The following is a 22,031-nucleotide window of genomic DNA, read 5'->3' as shown; positions in this document are numbered from 1 at the left end:
TTTGTCCCGTGTTGCTTTTGCTTAAGAGATTCCTGTGTGTGTTGACATAACCACGTGTAACCCATGTAGTACCCCCACTGGCATGAAACCCAAGCTTTCCAATGTTGGATATATGATCTCTAACCCCAAGCGCGTAGCTTTTTTGGAGCTTTATAATATTTGGCATTCACTCATCCGGATATATCTTATGTTGTCTAAGAAGTTTGTCCTCCATGTTATGCACTTCATCACTCTCAAACGCATCCTACGGTACCTCAAAGGCACTTTGATGCACGACATTGACATTCTTCTGCTATTCATCGACCACTTGGTCTCATATTCAGATGTTGATTTGGTTGGTAGCTCCATGACATTTCAGTCCACCTTTAGGTTAAACATATATCTTGATGATAAGATCCTCCTTTAGGTTATACATATATCTTGATGATAAGCTCCTGGTCCTCCAAATGACAACATGTTTTTTCCCGTTTCAGTGTCGAGTTTGAGTATTAGGGGTAGCTAATGTTGTGCCAAAAGTTGGTTGCCTTAAAAATCTTCAACTCAAGCTTTCTTGTTCACTTTTCTGAGCCACTGTTGTTTTTTGTGATAATGTTAGTACCATGAATTTAGATTCAAACCCAATACAACACCAACATACTAAGCATGTAAAAATTGATTCACATTTTTTTATATTGAGATCGATACAAGCATAAACCATACAAGGGTTTTCTATGATATCAAACAATAATACAATACTAACTACCAATTTTTTTGTTCAATTGATAACATGTTGATTGGTTTTTCTTAGTACAAATAAGATCCCTAGCCCGTATTGTATGAATTGTTACATCACACATGAAGAACAAATACTTTTGTTCTATGCAAACTATCAGAGTCTTTCATCACAAAAGCATTACACTGCCTTCTCTTATTGTATCCATCTTTTAATATGTAAGAACTAGTAGAAAGTTTTGTCCATTTTCACACTATACTCGACCAATTATGATATCGATCAAAACCAAACCAAGCAAAACCATCTCCATTTACAAGGTTTGATGACTTTTTTCAAATGTATCCCCTCTAACCGTGATACATAATTCATCACATATATTATACATGACACACTTTGTAAAACAATATACCTTGTTTTTTTATTGTTAAAGTGATCAATTCAATAAGATTATAATGTATTATAATTATTTTAAAAATAAGAACAAAAGGACTAAACCAAGAAAATAGCATTTCTTTTTCACCTAAAGATCTTGAACAAAATATAGGAAATTTTTTGTAAAATTATTCACGTTCTTGCCATTTACCATTATTATAATTCATGTTTATGTGATTACCACTTTGATTCTTGATAAAAAAATATAGATTCTAAGCCAAACTCTTTAAGGCGATTTCATATACGTTCTCTGAGAGCCCATTAGCCGACACAATCATCTCCAGTTGTGCCTGATTTTCCATTTTCGTCAAGAATTAGCAACATACTTTAAATTTATTATTTTTTGTTTATTATATCATATGATAATTAAAGGTCAAGACTCATTACCTTGGCAAGATTTTGGCGGGTATCGTCATAGCGCTTCCATCTAGAAAAGGATGAGACCACCCCAGATGCCATCTGGATCAAGACAAGGGTAAAATGGTAACTTCAACGACCCCATAAGTTTTGTATTGTTAAATGGTTAGATGCAGGAGATGGCAACATAGTTTTGTTTTTTTGATCATTATATACCATCCTACTTTCAGTTCTCCCTACTATAACATTGTACTTTATACAATCTACCTAATTATAGGAATTTACTTTCAATTTTTTTTTTCTTATTAAGACATTGTAATTTGAAAATCTACCAAGTATAACGATGTCATCAAAATACAAAGCAATTTTCAGAGTATAATGTCCAATAAGAAAAAAAACTAAAATACAATGTTGCAATATAAAGAAATGTAAGCAAACAACTACAACAAAGAAAGTACGTTGCAATTCGTTTTTTCTTGCATCTATCCCTATTGTAAAATGTTGTATATAATTTAAGGGTATCTTAAAATTCTTATTTCGATCTGACCCAAACAAAGAAAAATAAAAAAGGTAATTAAGTTATTTTCACCTGAGGGTTTAGTTTGTCAAGCTGTAGAACAAGGTCTCCCACGAATTTGTAACCTGAACCATCTTTAGCATGGAAGTTAACATATGATGAACGAAATCCTCCAATAAGTGAAAACATCTGTCCAAAATCAAAGTTCAAGAAAATACATAATCACATTTAATATATTAAATGCAATCACAAAAGCTATCATCAAAACAGTGATATTCAATTTTAATAATTCTTATTGTAGCCTTAATTGGGATTGGGTTTTAATCATCTTTTATTATGAATTTATTTAGTTTATAATTACAACATGTATAAAGTAGTTTAAGATAATATATAATGTTTAAATATAATAAAAAATTCATATAAAAAATCATTCCATTCCTACATGCTAACCAACAAGCGTACTAGACATTTGAATGTAATTCCTCATTCCATTACCTTGTCCATTTCATTCTTTCCAACTAAACACACCATTAGAGTATGCTTCAACTTTTAAATCATTGAAACCCGTTTATTTTTTCAGTAATTGTTTTCTTTTTCTTCAAATTCTACCCAATTGGTCCTTATCATTCATATATAAACTCAAACCAGCTCATATTCCCATACAAAAAATGGTGACCAAAATGAGACTAGAGTTCTGACCTTGTTGGCATTTGTTAGGTCAAATGATAGATGATCCAAAAGTTTCTTAACGTTCTCAACGTTCCCAAGAATATCCGATGCAGATTGAAGCGAAAGCCACTTGTTAACCACCTGAAAAATCAAGAAAACAAAACCAACATATAAAAAAGATCCCTTTTTTACTTTAATATATCCAAATTAAATTACATAAAACAAAATTTTACCAGGAAGTCATGGTGCCATTTGTTATAAAAGTCAGCCAAAGCATCTTCACGGGCATTACCTGGTTTTTGAGCGATGGTTGTAAGAGCTGAGAATTGATCTGTCATATTTCCTGCACTTTTGTATTCATTCAACACAAGCTCACTCATTTCTTCATCTTCAAGAGATGCAAGATATCCTTTTTTTCCAAAAAAAAAAAGTCAAAATCATAAACATCAACACTTGTCAATATAAAAAAGGGATAAATGCAAGAAATAACAACATACTTTCGTTTATTTGTTTATGGTACTTATAACATCCTACTTTAATTTCTTTCGACTATTAAATTGTACTTTTGATTTTGATTAAGGCATTATACTTCCAAAATTCTACCCTATTATAACATTGTACTTATAACTTTTTCTTCTTATCAGGACATTGTACTTCAAAAATTCTATCAAACTATAGCATTGCATGTGAAAAATAAAAAATATAAAGACACTTTAATTTGAAAAAAACCTACCCTGTTATAAAAAATGATGTGGTTGGTTGGCATTTGTATAATTGGTTAGAGTTTTCAACATATATCATTTTAATAGGAGGAAATTAAATAAAAAAATAAATGAAAATGTTGCTATTTCTTGCATTTACCAAACCACTATCAACAAAAAAAGAGAAAAAATAATACCAAGGGCTGTGTTCTTAAGAGTACGTCTTGCCATATTCACATGATCAAACTTATACTTCTCCGAGCTCCTGTTTTCTTTCACCTATAAAAAATGTCAGCATTAACTAACACAATGTTCACAATTCAAAGGGGGTGGGGGTAGGTAGGAGGCATATTTTTACCAAGTTTATGAATTCTTGCTTCAACTCCAAAGCAAGCTGCTTTCTGATAAAAGATCGAACAACATGAACAACATCAGGGTCTGCTACTTCCATCATGTCCATAATTTCGCCTTCACTAGGGAGTGTTATTGCTTTTGCAATAAATTCCTAAATATAAACGAATCGATTTAGTGTTCAATTACCTCGAATATTGAAAACTATACGAACTAAAAAATCATTCAAGAAAAATACCTTGTCTAGACTCGAATCCAAAAGAATACATTTGATACCATGCACAAATTGTGGATCAAGAACCAATTTATTATATTTTTGAAAGTTAACAACTTGGTTGAGCATCAGTTTCCTTGCCAATATTTGTCCACCTTCCCAACTGCAATAGTAATAATAGTTCAATAGCTAAATCAATAAAATGGTGAAACTACATAACATTATATTCTTTTGTGTTTTGTCCTTTCTCAAAAGTTGATAACTGGAAAAATGGTTTCTTTAAAGTGTCACGTAAACGTATGATGGTGTATTACTAATTTACTACAGAATAGTAGAGTGTCTGCAATGATAATACGGGTTAAATCCAACAAATAACTTGTTTATTATAACATCATTATTTCATTTATTCTATTACAACATTGTATTTTGAAAAGATCACCCTATTTTACAATGCCTTAATAAGAAAAAACTAAAAATACAATCATGTGATATAAAGAAATGAAAGTAGAATGCTATAACACACAATTATATGAAAGTACGTTGCAATTTCTTACCGATTAAATTCATCTGAATCATGAGCAAGAAGGAAAAACAAATCGTTTTCTGTAAGATCAGAGTGTAGGTGAATAGGAGCACTATAACCCCTTAACAGTGATGGAATCGGTTTTTCAGCCACGCCATGGAATACAAATTCTTCTTCAGCCTAAATTTAAGACACAAAAATGATTTAGTTTGTAAGATGTATAACTTATAAAAGTTTTCAGGGCCCTTACGAAGTGTAAAATTACCTTTGTAACCCTGAGAACTGTAGTGTAGACAGGCTGACCACTAGATGTGATGGACACTAACTTCCCATCTTGATAGAAAGATGATAATGGCATGTCTTTCCCACTTGAATCAAGAAGCCCCATAGCTACAAGAATGAACATTGGCTCTTTTATAGGCTGACCTGGCGTAGGTGGCACCGTTTGACTGAAAAAAAAATTACAATGGTAATTTAACCTTAGCCCCACATGATTTCTTTTTGGGTGAGACAAAAAATATAATTTTGTCCCATTAACATCGGTTACGCTCAACCTTTTTGGGTGGATATGACAAAAACTTATACTTTTTGTCCCATTATATATCAGTCTCAATCCAATGCATAGAATGTCTTAAAACCTCACCTAAACTTCAAAGAAAATGTATGAGCTTCAACATTGTAAGAAGATGTAACTTTCACAACAGGGGTACCAGCTTGTGAATACCTAAACACAAGTCATGATTGTTAACATAATGAATTTTTTAACAAAGATTGTAAAAATAAAGGTAGTAAAAGTGAAATACCATAATAAGAAATTAGCAAAATCCACATTGTTAGCATCTCGCATAGCAAGAAAGAAATCTTCACAAGTTACTGCTTGCCCATCGTGCCTTTCAAAGTACAAATTTGTTCCCTAAAACAACAAACATTGATTTTACAATAAAACTAAGTGCTAAACGCAAAAAAAAATTGCAACATTCTTTCATTTGTTTCAGTATTATAGCGTCCCACTCTCGTTTTTTCTATTATAGTATTGTCTTTTGTAAAATTCTACCAAATAATAGTTCTGCACTTCATTACCTCCAACTTTTTCCTTATAAAAATCTATTACCTTCCGAAACCCTTCACTTCCCAATAAAGTTTTGTACATGCGGACAACTTCAGCACTCTTTTCGTACACCTGTAAATATAAATTACACAAAAAATAGGAATTCCTAATTTATCATCTTTTTGTTTATTCATGTCGAAATAAAACTAAGAGTAAACCAAGGGTGAATATATCAGAACCATACCGTTGATGTATAGAAATTGTCCACCTAGAGGAGGGAAAAGAAAAACAATTGAAAGTAGAGGGTAAGTTTTGAAGCTTTAATAGAAAAAAGAGAGGTTTAAAAAACGTAAATGAATTATAAACCTTAATGTAAGAGTGGGGCCTAACAGGGTGAGCCATGGGTCCCGCATCCTAGAAAAGACAATGTTTACTACAATTATTATAAAAAGGAAAAATAAAAACAATATTTAATTGATGTCCAATTAGATTAAAGATGAAAACCCGTGAAAATTGGTATGTACAAAGCTTTGAAACATCACCGATTCTCTTAACTGTACGACTACCTAAATCAAATGAAAATTCCTGCAAAACATGTTATAATCATTAAACACGTATTAATGATATAAATATAATATATTTTTTTTAAATTCTGCAACAAGATCTTACTTGATCACGAAAAACGGTAAGACCTTCCTTCAAACTCAATTGGAACCAATCACGACATGTCACTCTATAAAGGTATATAAAAATTAGAAAGGTATTTCATATTTTTTAGAATATAATCAATAAAAATCACATAAGCGAACCTGTTGCCAGTCCAGTTATGGAAATACTACAATATATAGAAGGGTATACATACAGGTTATTATTTAAGCAATTAAGTGATATAATTTTTCTTTAAAAAAAGGACCAAATGAATAAAAAATCTCAAACCTCATGACCAATAACACCCAAAATTGCAGCATAATCTGCATCTGATGCAGTCTCCGTTGATGCCAGAATAAGCTTAGAATTGAAAATCTATTAAAAAATGAAAAAAAAAACATTAATAAAAAACATTTTTTTATTTGGAAAAAAAAGTTTATAGACTTTATAGCTATATAATTTACTACTACATGTCTATACACATACATTCAAGCTCTTGTTTTCCATGGCTCCCTGTCAATTTAAAACCAATTAAAATGTAAGTAAAGAAATAAAATCCGGACAAATAAAAAAAATTCGCTTACAAGAAATCGGAAACAACCACGATGTTGAAGAGATCAAGATCATACTCTCGCCCGAAAACCTAAAGTAAGAGATGAAAAGACAAAAACGCTCTTAAGTGAAGATGTAAGAAAAAAAAAGACAAAATGAGTATATGGAAAGAAGAACGAACATCTTCATCCCATTTCATGGCGGCTTTGAGAGAATACACGGCGTGTTCGGTTTTTGAGAGATCTTGTGGTGAGGTCCATATTCTTAAAGCAACTTTGTGACTCGAGCATGTTGTGAAAGTGTCATCTCGGCTCTCTAATTGTCCTGCAACTAAGGCAAAAAGATAGCTAGGTTTCTTGAATGGGTCCTCCCAAACAGCAAAATGCTTTCCTCACTGCAGTTGCGAGGACTTAATTTGATAAGCTATATATGGGTGTTTCTTTTTTTTACTTAATGCAGACAAAATGACTTGATTTGGTAATGTATGTATAAGTGTTTTTTTCTTTTTTACTTGGTGAAGAAAGAATGACAAGATTTTGTAAGGTATGTATAGATGTTTCTTTTTCAGTTAATAAAGAATGATAAATCTTGGTAAGGTTTTACATGAGTGTTTCTTTGACTTAATGCACAAACAACGACTTAATTTGGTAAGGTTTAATTAAGTTTCAAGTGCTCCATTGAATTCAAATACTCCATGAGAATGCTCCAAATACTCAAGTCACATTTAACACACACACACACACACACACACACACACACACACATATATATATATATATATATATATATATATATATATATATATATATATATATATATATATATAGACACACACACATACATATTCGCAAAAAAAGTAGTTATTTTTCGACCATAACGTGTGTGTGCAACTTTGCGATGCATTAAACCCGGTTCAAAGTTACAAACTGATAATGCCCCCCAATTTTGCCTCAACCATCCTTTAGCCTCGACTCCACAATCCCTACCACGTTTCTCTTCCAGTGTTATTTGCTCTTATTCCCACATTCTGCAACCACCACAATCTCTCAACCTCTCGTTATATACTCGATCTAAACCATATTTCTCAAGTTAGACTCTCGATCTTCTGCTTTGGATCCCTCTTTCACTTGATTTTCTCTTGTTTCATTTGATTTAAATACATCAAGTATACATTTCTAATTTGATTTGATTTTTTTACAGGTTAATTTAAAGAAAAAAAATGAACAATAATTACAAATATAAATATACCGAGGGCTCAAATATGTAATTCACTCAATTTTAATTAATTGGTAGACTTAATATAAAGAAATGTTAAATATGATTATACATAATAAACGTTTTCAACCGGTACAAATTGTTTGTTATAAAATTATAATAAATGAATTTATATATAAATGTGATGTGGTATGTGATGTGACAATTTTATAGTGTTATACCTATACCTACTAGTCTAAGCCGTAAATAAAGAAGACAGAGATGTGAATGACTCAATCAAAGAGGAATTCACATTCTTAGCTTTGAAATGTATTTGGTAGATTTTCGTGCATGCTAAAATTTCAAATCTTTGCTTATAGATACAATCTCTACTTTTCAATCAAATAGTTTGAAGAAAATGTTCATCTGAGCCTCCTTTTTTTTATTCCATAATCAGTTTTAGCTGATAAAACATTTTTTCCCCCAATTTCTTGCTTTTACTATGGGAATAAAAAGGTAATTTCTCTCATTTTTTTTATGCAAATTATTCTGGAACAAGTTTTTGATGCCCATCTGAATCAGTAGTCTACAATTCCAATCACCAATCCATCTAAAATCAAGAGAGTTAAATTTATTTACTTGTGATATCTTTCTATCTCTTTTTCTTGTTCTTTTATTCATCCCCTGTTTGCAACATTTATTAAACCATGTTAATATTCCAATTTTCGATTATAAAATTGTATTTTTACCTCATTTCCTTTATTTGTAATGCTAATAGAACTTAAGCTTGACAGATAAGTAGGTGTTTAAGGGAATTATTTTTTTATTTGACTGAATACCCAACCCCATGATAGATGGAAGAAGAGGTAAATGTAATATAGCATCTCTTTGTCTGAGACGTGTATGTAATATAATTCAGACACCATATTCTATTAAAAAAAAACAATATCACAATTCAATCCTCCTCTGACTATAATAATACCACAATCCAAAACTCCATTTCACTATATATGTCTTGATTTGTCATGTCTAATAATATCACGATCCAAAACTCCCTTTCATTATGGTGTATCCATGCATTGTTTGTCATGTCTTAAAAGACCAAGTGACGATATTTCCATTTCAAACGTTTATAATTCCATTTTCCAATTTTACCCTAAATTTAAATGTACCCTTTTCAACATTTAGTGGAATGTTCAGTCTAATATCATCATTTGATATTTATTGTTGGTGATATCTATCTTTTCTAATATTTTAAATGTTTTTTTTTTCACACGTTTGATGTGGTTTTCCCGATGCTTAGAGAACTTATGGATTTTAAATGCACAAATTCGTAATAAAATAAAACTGACTTTCGTGGGTCCATAAGTATAAAATATAAAGATGTATTTGGGAAATGTATATGGGAAAAGAATCGGGAAAACAAGATGGAGAAAAAAGTAAAAGAAATGAAAAGAACTTTGAGGGGTGAGGGCAAATGTATATGGGAAAAGAATAGGGGATGTGGGGTTACTTATTCATTTTAGGTCTATTTGGGACTATTTTGTGACGAACAAACATTGAAGATGCTCTATGTCCAAATTAAAAACTTAGGACTTAATTCAAAAAAATATATAATCATATGAACAATTTTTGTAATTTACCTTAATTTTAATGATAAAATTAAAGTAAGACAATTATATAAATAGTCCACATGCTTGACAAAAAATCACATGTTCGTTCCTAACCCATGTAAAATATCCGTACTATCCTTTTTTAATACTTTTTTTTTGTACTTATTTCTGTTTATATTAATGCTATATTAGAAGGCCATCCCGCCCCTTTTCTCCTTTCCCTTCACCACCACCACGATAAATCACCAAAAAATTAGATATTTGGGTTTTTGGATTCGAATAATAACGTTTACAATTTCTAATATTCGGGTTATCACACACACACACGCATATATATATATATATATATATATATATATATATATATATATATATATATATATCGGATATTCAAATTAGTTATGGTAGTTAAAGAGTCGAAAAGTTGGACATCATATGATTTTGAACATATATAAATTGCTAACTCATATAACACATTCACTTGCTTTTAACCAAAATAACACTGTATTTATGATTGGTTTACCAAAACAACATACTTAGTCATTAAATATAGAAATCTAAAAAGGGTTCAACTGGAATAATTAGTTCCAGGTCGTGTGTTTTATTCAATTGATAAAGAGTACATATATACCAAAGACCCAAACAGATAAACATGAAAGAAGAGATCATAATCCTATCAGGAAACTAGGAATAAATAAATATAAGATAAACAAAATAGAAGATAAGATAATCTCGTTCATATTCTTCACTTCCCCTCAAGATGGAACGTGGAGATCACGAACGCCCATCTTGCCCAACAGAGAACGAAATCTGTCAGTCCCAAGTGGTTTGGTAAAAAGGTCGGCTAGTTGATCTTTGGTGTGAATAGCAACTGTAAATATTTCCCCAGACTCAACTCGCTCTCGAACGAAATAACAATCCATCTCGACATGTTTAGTACGTTCGTGAAATACCGGGTTGTTAGCTATATGCCGTGTAGCTTGATTATCACAATAAAGTCGAGTAGCAGCCGTCTGAGAAGCTTCAAGGTCCGCTAACAACCAACGAAGCCATAAAATTTCACTCACTGTAGTGGCCATGGATCTATACTCAGCTTCAGCAGAAGAGCGGGACACAACGGACTGCTTCTTTGTTTTCCAAGAGATAGGAGCACCTCCAAGAGTAATAAAATAACCGGTCTTTGCCTCGTGAAAGGACAACCAAGCCAATCGGAATCACAATAAGCAACCAATGTTAAATCACTATCAGCCGGAAGAAAAATGCCTTGACCAGGCGTAGCTTTAAGGTATCGTAACACACGAAGAGCAGCGATCCAATGAGTTTCCCGAGGGGCCGAAACAAACTGGCTGAGCGTATTTACAGCAAACGCAATATCAGGTCGGGTGACTTGTAGGTATAGAAGACGACCAACAAGCCGCCTGTACTTCCCAGCATCAACTAGGGGTGAATCATCTTCGGTAGTCAAACGAATATTCTGCTCCATATGAAAAGAACTTAGTCTACATCCTTCCAAACCACTGTCAGTAAGTATATCAAGAGTATACTTCCTTTGGCTAAGAACCATTCCATCCGGTGTCCGGGCCACCTCAATTCGAAGAAAATATTTCAGCGTTCCCAAGTCTTTGATGCTGAACTTGCTATCGAGAAAGGTTTTAATTTTAGCAATGTGATGATCATTATTTCCCAAAAGAATAACATCGTCCACATAGATGAGTGCTGAAATAAAGATATCTTTTTGCTTAAATATAAAAAGAGAGTGATCAGCCTTAGAATGTTTGAAACCAATTTGCAAAAGTGCTTCAGTGAACTTGTTGTACCAATTTCGTGAGGCTTGCCGTAAACCATACAAAGACTTTCGTAGACGACAAACTCGAGTATCCCCTTCCTTTGCAAAACCTTGTGGGAGCTTCATATATACTTCTTCATCTAAATCTCCATTAAAAAAGCATTATTTACATCGAGTTGATGAATTACCCATCGTTTCTGACAGCAATTGCTAATATGGTTCTGACCGTCACTAGCTTGGCGACCGGTGCAAACGTCTCATGGAAGTCAACGCCTTCAATATGGGTGAAACCCTTTGCAACTAATCTTGCTTTGTAGCACTCTACTTCACCAGTCGGTTTTATATTTGATTTTGTAAACCCACTTTGAGTCAATGGCTTTCTTTCCAGGTGGCAAATTTGTCAACGTCCATGTGTTGTTATTTTCAAGAGCTTGAATCTACCTTTGCATAGCATCCCTCAAATGCTGATTTTTAACTGCTTTAGAAAAGTGTTTGGGCTCATCTTGAGAAGAGATGGCACTCAAGTAAGCCTTGTGGGAGTTAGTAAAATTCTTATAAGACACAAAATGTGATAAAGGATGTACCGTTGAAGAAGCCGTGTTGACATGAGAGTGAGAATGGTCAATGGAAGGTGGTAATTCGACTTCAAATTCTTGCAATCGTGTAGGTTTGGTTCGAGTTCGCTCAGGACGAGTGTTTTGGGCTGGATGACGGGCTGGGTCAATATCAGATTGACTTGTTTGGGATAATGTTGGCCCATCGGTAGAAGACGTCCTGTCTGGGTTGTGTTGTGGGCTAGCAGAAACACTCGAAGTGTTGTTTGGAACCGGCTGATCAACAACAGGCGCATGATCAGCAGTATCAAGAATGGCAACTGTCTCATTATCATAAGTATTGTCAAAAGGATTTGAACCTGTATGGTTCCTATTTTGATTTTCATCCTCAATATTTTGGAAAGGAAAAATGCCTTCTACGAACTTCACATCTCGAGAAACAATGATCCCTTTGTTTTGGATATCAAAAACTCGATACCCCTTTTTTCCTTGTGGATATCCTACGAAAACACAAGGCCTCCCCCTTTCTTCAAACTTGTCCTTTCTAGCTTTATTCTCCTTGACATATGCCAAGCAACCCAAAACTTTCATATGATCATATGAAGGCTTACTTTTAAAAAGAATTTCATATGGGGTTTTATTTTGGATGGATCGAGAAGGTAATCTATTTATGATATAAGTGGCCGTAAGAACACATTCACCCCAGAACTCGATAGGAAGACTAGCTTGAAAACGTAAAGCTCTAGCTATCTCTAAGAGGTGTCTATGTTTCCTCTCAATTATTCCATTCTGTTGTGGGGTATGGATGCATGAAGTTTCGAGCAAAATCCCATGTTCTTGATAGAATTTCTGCATATAGTTTGAAACAAACTCTCCTCTATTATCACTTCTAATTCTTTTAATTTTTCTCTCAAATTGGGTCTTGATCATTTTGTAGAAAGTTACAAGACCCGAGCTTGCATCTGATTTGTGCTTTAACAAATAGACCCAAGTGGAACGACTATAATCATCAACAATTGTAAGAAAGTATCGGGCCCCAGAAAGTGAAGGAACTCGATAACCACCCCATATATCACAGTGAATTAAGTCAAAAGGTGCAGAAGTTTTAATAAAACTATCTTTAAAAGGTAATCTAGTTTGCTTGGCTTTAATACATGAATCACAATGATCTGTTTCTCCTAAACTATTCAAAAAACTAATATGTTGAAGTCTAGAATTTGAAGCATGTCCCAACCTTCTATGCCAGATTTCAGCATCAACCTTGACTGCCATAGCCTTGATGCTTGCATCCATCTCTTCCATCTTATAAAGACCATCCTTACACCTCCCCATGCCAATCAGCTTCCTCGAGTGTAAGTCCTGTATGTAACAAAAATCCGGGAAAAATGTTACAAAACAATTGTGATTTTTAGTGAATTTACTAACAGACAAAAGGTTGCATTTGAAATCTGGAATGGAAAGGACATTATCGACACTCAAATCACTTGGCAAGCAAGCACTCCCTATTCCTTGAACGGGGATACTGTCACCATTTGGTATTTTAACAGGAGCACCATCAGGTGATTCCTTTAAATTGATTAGGACGGAATCATCACAGGTGATGTGTTCGGTTGCTCCCGAGTTGATGACCCATGGCCGATGAAAGCTAATCTTACCAGCCATGTTAGCCTCATGCTTAGTTTCGCTGCTTAACTGTTGTAGCAACCTTTTATATTGTTCAACATTAAGCCCGGGAATGGGACTGAATTCAACTCCAACTGCAACAGCCTTGGGTTTCGGTTTTATCAGTTTCTTCTGATCGTTTGGAGCTCTTCGTTGTCGATTTTCCCACCAGTCAGGATACCCGATCTTTTCAAAACATCATCAATCGTGTGTCCGCTTTTATTGCAGTGCTTACACTTAAGGTTTTCACGACTGACGCGTTTTCAGGATAATTGACTTCAATTTTTGGTGGTGTTCGTATCTGATAAGCTGCTGCCTCCACCACTGTTTTCTTTGTGGTGCTGATGTTCTTTTGCTGTTCATCTTCGGATACCAAATGGTAGACAGTACCCAAGCTTGGTATGGGTTTAGTGCTGAGAATTTAGGTCTTAATGGTCCCAAAGATGTCATCAAGGCCCATCAAAAATTCGTATATATGTTCCTTTTCTTTGGACTCCATGAGTCTTTTTCCTAAATTGCAGGAACAATTGTTGCAGGTGCATGTTGGTGGAGGCGAGACAGAATCAATTTCATCCCATATTCCTCTCATCATTGTGTAGTAGGCAGACACTGATTGATTGTCTTGTCTTATAGTTGTTAGAGTTCGTTTTAACTCATAAGCCCTCGGAGCACTTTCTTTTCCGAATCTCTCTTGGAGGTCTTCCCAAATCTGTCTAGCAGTCATTGCGTATTTTACGCTATTTCTGATTTCCTTTTCCATGGCGGTAGTGATCCATCCCTTCACAATAGCGTCACTGCGCAGCCATGCTTTGTAGTCTTGTGCATCCTCTGCCGGTTTTGGAAGAGTTCCATCGATGAAGCCGACCCTATTCTTGGCGATAAGAAAGTCACTCATCTCCCGAGACCAGTCTGCGTAGTTGTTGTCGTTTAGAGTATCATTCACATGCATCTGACGTGGATAATCAGTGGGGTGAATGTAATACGGAGAGTCTGGATCAGAAGAAGGATTCTTGGTTTTGTCTTTCCCACTCCCTTCAACGCCATCTATTGGTCCTGCCATGGAGAAGGTTTCCGATTTTGCGATTTTGGCGGATCAGAGGACCCGCTCTGATACCATATAGAAATCTAAAAAGGGTTCAACTGGAATAATTAGTTCCAGGTCGTGTGTTTTATTCAATTGATAAAGAGTACATATATACCAAAGACCCAAACAGATAAACATGAAAGAAGAGATCATAATCTTATCAGGAAACTAGGAATAAATAAATATAAGATAAACACAATAGAAGATAAGATAATCTCGGTCATATTCTTCATTAAATGAAAACAATTCGTTGAAGTTAAACCATCGTCGTTGTATTTTGCTATTATATACATGGGTGTTTATTTTTTACTTAATGAATAAAAAATGACAAAATTTGGTAAGGTATACATGGGTGTTCCTTTTTTTACTTGATGTAGCAAAAAAATTGTAAGCTATATACGAACTATTTCCCTTTTACTTGATAAATAAAGAATGAAAAACTTAGTAAGGTATATACAATTATTTTTTTACTTAACGTAGAAAAAACGATTTAAAACAACTAATACTAATTTGTAAAAGTGTTTATTAGCTTCTTCGGTGTAAAACGGAGATTAAAAAAGTAATGAGATTAGCTTATCCAGTATCAAAACGTAATAATGTGATAAGTTGTTTTTTAGTATTTGACAATTTCTGCTTATAATGTAAAATGAATATATATATATATATATATATATATATATATATATATATATATATATATATATATATATATATATATATATATATATGTTAGGTTCTTGTGAGACGACCTAATTTTGTGAGACCGTGAGACGCAATCCTAGCCACTCATTTGGTAGATAAAAAAAACATTTTAAAATGCAAAATAATTGAAAATTTTTGATTTTTTTTTCAAATATTATTTTATGAATTTATATTTTCCAAAAACAAAATAAAAAAATACCAAAAATAATAAAAAATACATTTTTTTTACATATTTTAGTAGAATATTAGATATTAGTATAATCTACATATTTGACAAATCTAGTAGAATATTCTAACATTCTAAAAATCACATTAGAATATTTACAGTGTAATATTCTATTAGAATATTTCACGTATTTTTCAAAAAAAAAAAACGATAATTTTTTTTATGTAATTAAAGTTCCGAAAATAATAATTTAAAAAAAGAATTTTTGGATTTTTCATTTTATTTTGCATTTTAAAATTATTTTTAGATTTGGTCTCACTGTCTCAGAAAATTAGCATGTCTCAAATGAACCTGAACATATATATATATATATATATATATATATATATATATATATATATATATATATATATATATATATATATATATATATATATATATATATATAGGGCTAGATTATTTTGTTTCTTACATTTATTATGTGTTAGAATACACCAATAGAAATTTAGTAAATTAAATAATTATTTAATTAAATAAATATAGATATTAAATGATTTCTATAATTATACGTATATTAAATGATATCCATAATTATAATTTTCTTTTTATGGAAACAAACTAAATTCCTCATTAATCTCAACAATAACATTCTTTCAGAATGAATTCGCATCTATGTGTTTATATATGAGTTCGTATTTTGTTTCAGGACCCACCCACTTAAACTACAATAAAGTTGTATGGAATATGATGAACAAGAGTGTATTCTACTAAAATATACTCTCATTCTGCTGGAATACACTCTAATTCTTCTAGATATGAATTCATTCTGAAAGAATATTATTGTTGACATTAATGACAAATTTAATTAGTTTCCATAAAAATGAGTTATAAGTATGGATAGCATTTAATATACATATAATTAATACTAAATTCCTATTGGTGCATTCTAGCACACAATAGATGTGAAAAACATTTGAACCTATATATATATATATATATATATATATATATATATATATATATATATATATATATATATATATATAGAGAGAGAGAGAGAGAGAGAGAGAGAGAGTTAATATTGTAAATGGTGTAAATAAGGCATACTTTTAGGTATGTTAGAACCCATTAACTTATGAAAAACTCCTTATTTACGTAAATAAGCACTTATAATTTTAATCTAGCCAAACACTGAAAACTACTTATTAATGGTGTCAAACTATAATAAGCACTTATATATATATATATATATATATATATATATATATATATATATATATATATATATATATATAGAGAGAGAGAGAGAGAGAGAGAGAGAGAGAGAGAGAGAGAAAAGTAGGTTTGTTGAGATTCCGAAAACATAAAGATATTGAGATTCAACCTCAGCCATATATTTCTCATATAGTGCTTCGACGCATCAGTGCGACAACAGAGTTATAATCATAAATGATTATTCAGCGATGACAATTCCTTTTTTCCCCACCACCATAACCGCCATTACTGCCACCTTCGTCGCCTATACCATCGTCATCTCTGCACTAACCACCATAATCATATATGATTAATCAATTTGTGAACAAACATATATATGTATAATCATTTATGATTAGACATAGATCTATAAACATGTATAATCATATATGATTATACATCTCTGTTATATAGACATTTATGATTATACATATCCCGTTGCTGTCGGTACGATGGTGCATTAGAGATGCAATGAGAAATATATGGCTGATGTTGAATCTCAATATTTCTACTTTTTAGAATCTCAAGTAATATATATATATATATATATATATATATATATATATATATATATATATATATATATATATATATATATATTGAGAGAGAGAGAGAGAGAGAGATCTGCACAAACATATCTATGGGTGTTGTTTTTTAATTTAATATAGAAAGAATGAACTAATTTGGTAAACATTGTATTATTTATATGGAAAGAATTTTCACCTCTAGGTCTCCTTGCTCAATGAGGTTTCCATTGGACAACAAAACAGGGTAGAATGACTTGTCAGCCTCAATACGACAAGTATATTTCGCCAAAATATCCGGGCGATCCTGAAAGCAAAATAATAATAATAATAATAATAATAATAATAATAATAATAATAATGATAATAATAAAAGAAAAATAATAACTAGAAAACAAATCAATAATCCCTTCATATAATGAACCTGAAAATAAGTTATCTTTCTGAAACCTTCCGCTTCACATTGTGTGCAGAAATTACCAGACGACTTGTAAAGACCCTACAATACATTACAAACATTAATCAAATTTTATTAATTTTTATAAAGAAAAAACTTGCATAGTAACTTTTCTTTTACCTCAAATGATGAGTTCTTTTGTAAAACTTCGGTTACGGTTTGCAAGATAAAACTTCCACTTGGAGGTGCTTTGAGAATTAGATGCCGAACATCTAAATGATAATCTCTCTCCTTAAGAAAAAGAATGTAAGATTTGGGTGTTGTTTTTTTAACTTGATGAACTTATTGAGGACATAACTTAATTTGAAAAAGAATGACTTAATAAATAAGCTCAAGGAAACGAGGATTTCCACATTAAGTAAAACTTTTCACAAATTTTCTCTTTATCTTTTCGTTCCATTTCCAAAATGCATAGTCATTTTCTCAATTTACAAATAATTAACATCATTTATCAAGAAACTTAATGGGAAATTTAGTGTTTCCATACCTCCAATTCATTTCCATTAATCTTAACCGAAATCAGCTTGAGATCAATCCCATCCAAAACCAATGGAGCAGGGACACCTGTCGAAACAACATCCATTCACTAAACAATCAAGAAAATAACATAACTTTGACTCTGTTACACATATTTTCCTTTAATTAATACTATACGTTATTAGAAGTTAATATACTTATTTTGGAAAGAAAAAAAGTGTATCTCAATGAAAATCACAAAGCATATATACCATCGACTCTAGGAACAACACTGATTTTTGCACACACGATCGTCTTTTCTTCACCCAATGAAAAACTTAAATCCACCTGAATAAAGAATTCATTAACACAAAACAAAAACCATAAAGATGCAAACTTTAAAAAAATAACATGCATTTTAGTTGAACAAAGTACAAACCGTATCAAAGTAGAAATCGGGTAATTTGTAATCTTTTAGGAAAATCTCTTTAGGACCCTCCATTTTCGATTCTTCAAATGATTTTGACAAGGATCCGGTTGCCACAGAACAAACGAGTTTCCTACTCGTTTAATTAGTTCTCTAAAAACCAAACATGAATCATTATTAATAAAGAATCTTATCTGTTAGTTAGATATGTGGAATCCTAGTCTCCTAGATTATACCTAGATTATTATATATAAAGGTAGCATTAATAGGAAAAAGACAAATATAGTCCCTATACTATCAATTTATTCAGCTTTTTCTATAAAAAAAAGTATCTAAGTATTTACTTAAACTAGTTTAAGTAAAAAAGACGAGCAGCTGAATAACGATATGGCAATCGGCAACTTTCGTGGAAATTTTTATTAAGTCAACCAGATAACAATCGTCAATCAAGAACACAAACGAACTTAAAGATTAATAAATGGTATTCGGTAATCACATGTGCAGACGAAATCAAACCCAAGAGACAAGTCCTCGGCAAGCTCGGACCTTTGCAATGAAAATCAATCGAGCCATGGTCAACTAATCAAGATTCCAGTAAATTCGCAAAAAATGTATAAATGATTTCAAAAAAAAATCCAGATAAAAATAATACTTAAAAAAATCTAACCCTTTTAAACCCTTCCCTAATTGATATAATCGACTGTGAAGTGAGCTACCAGTTGGTGTTTCTTATACGGCTTGTATACAAGATAGGGTTAATTTGAAGTAATGGTAAAAAAAATCTGATTAAAAACATGAAAATGAAAAATGAAATTACCTTTCTTTGATCTGAGTGATCAGTGATGGGGTGGGAATCAGAGAGCCTCGAGCAAACCTAAGATGAAACAAAGATAAAAAAAGAATCGGACCAAAGAGAAAGAGGGGATATTTACATAAAGTTTTGATGATGATAACGTAAGGATGGGTATAGTCAGCGTGTTAGTTGGATTTGTAATTTTTTACAAATTAATTACACAATTTTTTTTCTTAATTAAAAGATTTATTTTGTAAATAGTAATAATCTATAATCCCCTGTAAATAGTATTGGGCATTTTTGGCAACGTAAGAGGTGTAAACGGACCGAACACGACTAAAATGATCCAACTGGAATTGGCATTTTACTAGAATCAGGAACTTGATCGGTATCAGGAAACCGGATACATCGAGTTAACGCTATAAATGAAGTGAACGTTCAGCGAAGAGTTCTGCAAAAAATTTGTTTATGTTCATTTATTTAATAAATGAACGCAATGAACACAAATTCTCGTTCGTTTATTTAAACAAACGAAAAAAAACAATGGTCTCGTTCGTTCATTTATGTTTGTGAACGTACGTTAATGTTGTTCATTTATGTTCATTCGTTTAAGTTTATTTATGTTCAATTGTTTTTATTACATTATTATATTATATATTTGTTTATGTTAATATACGTTCAATTGTATTTGTTTACTCCGTTCGTTTATGTTCGTTTAGCATGTTTACAAACATAAACAAACGAACACGAACAAGATAATTTGTTAAACGAACAGACATGAACAAGAAAATCGTTTGTTTATCCATTCGTGTTCGTTTGTTTGTTCGGTTATATGAACAAACAAACATAAACAAGCATTTGGTCAATTCGTTTACAACCATATATCAAGTTATGGAACCACTTTGGATTGTTTGGAACAAGGTTTGGATTTGGAATCGGAATTGGTTTAGAACTGGAATTAAGGCATATCACGACTCTTGAAAAGGAAATGAACTACATTTTAGAAAAGTTTTAGAAAAATCAAATTTGTCAAAAATCAACGGTCAACGGTCAAAATATTGCAACTGGTCCGCACAATCCCCGACAACGAACCGAAAAGGGGGCACACAAAGACTGTGAAACCGGACACAAAGGACTTGTCTAGAAAAAAGAATTGGATCATTCTAAGACTGGTCTTAAAAAGATTAAAGATACGAGACCGGTATGGAGCCGCCAATCATGCAATTGGGCCTCTAATTTTCCTCGATCTTTTATTTGGATTAATTATTTATATTATGAAATTAAACAATTTCCCACAGAAAGATATAAATCAACATATTTTTAGCTTGAAGGTGCGTGTAGGTAAATTTTATTCCTCATGCATATCATATTGGTTTCCTAAAAAATCCATCTGAATTATAAGAAATAAACATTCCGCAAATTTGATGAAGTTTATATCAATATTCCAAGAAACAAATATGCATTAAATTCTTAAGTTAGATAAAATTTATGATTTGGATTCATATCATTGTTACATGAAATAATTACAACTATGAGTCACTGTCATAGAACTTTGTTATGATAGAGCTTTGTAATGTTCACTAGCAATGTCATAGAACTTTTGTTATGATAGAGCTCTGTAATGTTCACTAGAAATGTTATTTTCGTTTATTTAGAAAACTAAAATCCATAAATAAGTTGGGTATAATTTTTTATCAATTGATTAATGTAACATGACATATCATTTTTATTAAGCATTATTATTATTTAAATATTATTGGGTATTGACCCCAGTAGATAAAGCAATTTGGGTCAAGAACTGACGATGTAAATTGTTTGGTGAATTGTTGGTGTTTTTAGTATATTTGTAAGCCCACTATCAAGTAAATGGAGTGATTACCTAATAGCACAATGCACATTCCTGTCAAATAGTTAATGAGGATATATATATATATATATATATATATATATATATATATATATATATATATATATATATATATATATATATATATATATATATATATATATATATATATATATAGAGAGAGAGAGAGAGAGAGAGAGAGAGAGTGTTAGGTTCAAATGTTTTTAATAAGTATTGTGTGCCTAAATGCACCAATCACAATTTAACAAATTATTAATTAATTTTTTTTAATCCATAAGGGTAATTATGTAATCTTTCATTTTAATTCCTTATTTAATCTAGATATTATCCTTTTATATTAGGCAATTTTTTTTATTGATTTATTTATCTTTAATGTAATTTTCTCTATATAATTGATTTTAACGTCCGGTCCACAAATACAGATCACAATTCTCGAATACATACTCTGCCGATCAATTTGTGTTAATCATTCGATGGATGTTCATTCTGGAAATCAGAACCAGGTATTGCTACATATATACAAGCTTTTGTCAACGATATTACTGATTTTGTTTCAGATGTATTAAATCTGATAATCTTCCAGGTAAACGATGATCAAAATCCAAGGAAGGATTTGGGTAATGTCAATGATTCTAAGAATCCGATGAATAAAGTTGTGAAGAAAATAAGAAGATGTAAAACATGCTTTGGAGTTGGTCATGATAGTAGGAATTGTCCTTCTGGATTGAAGAAATCATAAAACTACAAGAAATTCATCAAATTGGACGT

The 22,031-nt window shown here is 31.7% G+C and overlaps 1 pseudogene; it reads right to left on the bottom strand.

Annotated features, from left to right (window-relative positions):
* Positions 1-1,221: 1,221 nt before the first annotated feature.
* Positions 1,222-18,750, bottom strand: LOC111901088 (puromycin-sensitive aminopeptidase-like; annotated as a pseudogene).
* Between the last annotated feature and the right edge of the window lie 3,281 nt (positions 18,751-22,031).

The sequence above is a fragment of the Lactuca sativa genome, chromosome 6 (genome assembly GCF_002870075.4).
Source record: "Lactuca sativa cultivar Salinas chromosome 6, Lsat_Salinas_v11, whole genome shotgun sequence".
Classification (NCBI taxonomy): domain Eukaryota; kingdom Viridiplantae; phylum Streptophyta; class Magnoliopsida; order Asterales; family Asteraceae; genus Lactuca; species Lactuca sativa.
This window is presented reverse-complemented; position numbering and strand designations above follow the sequence as displayed.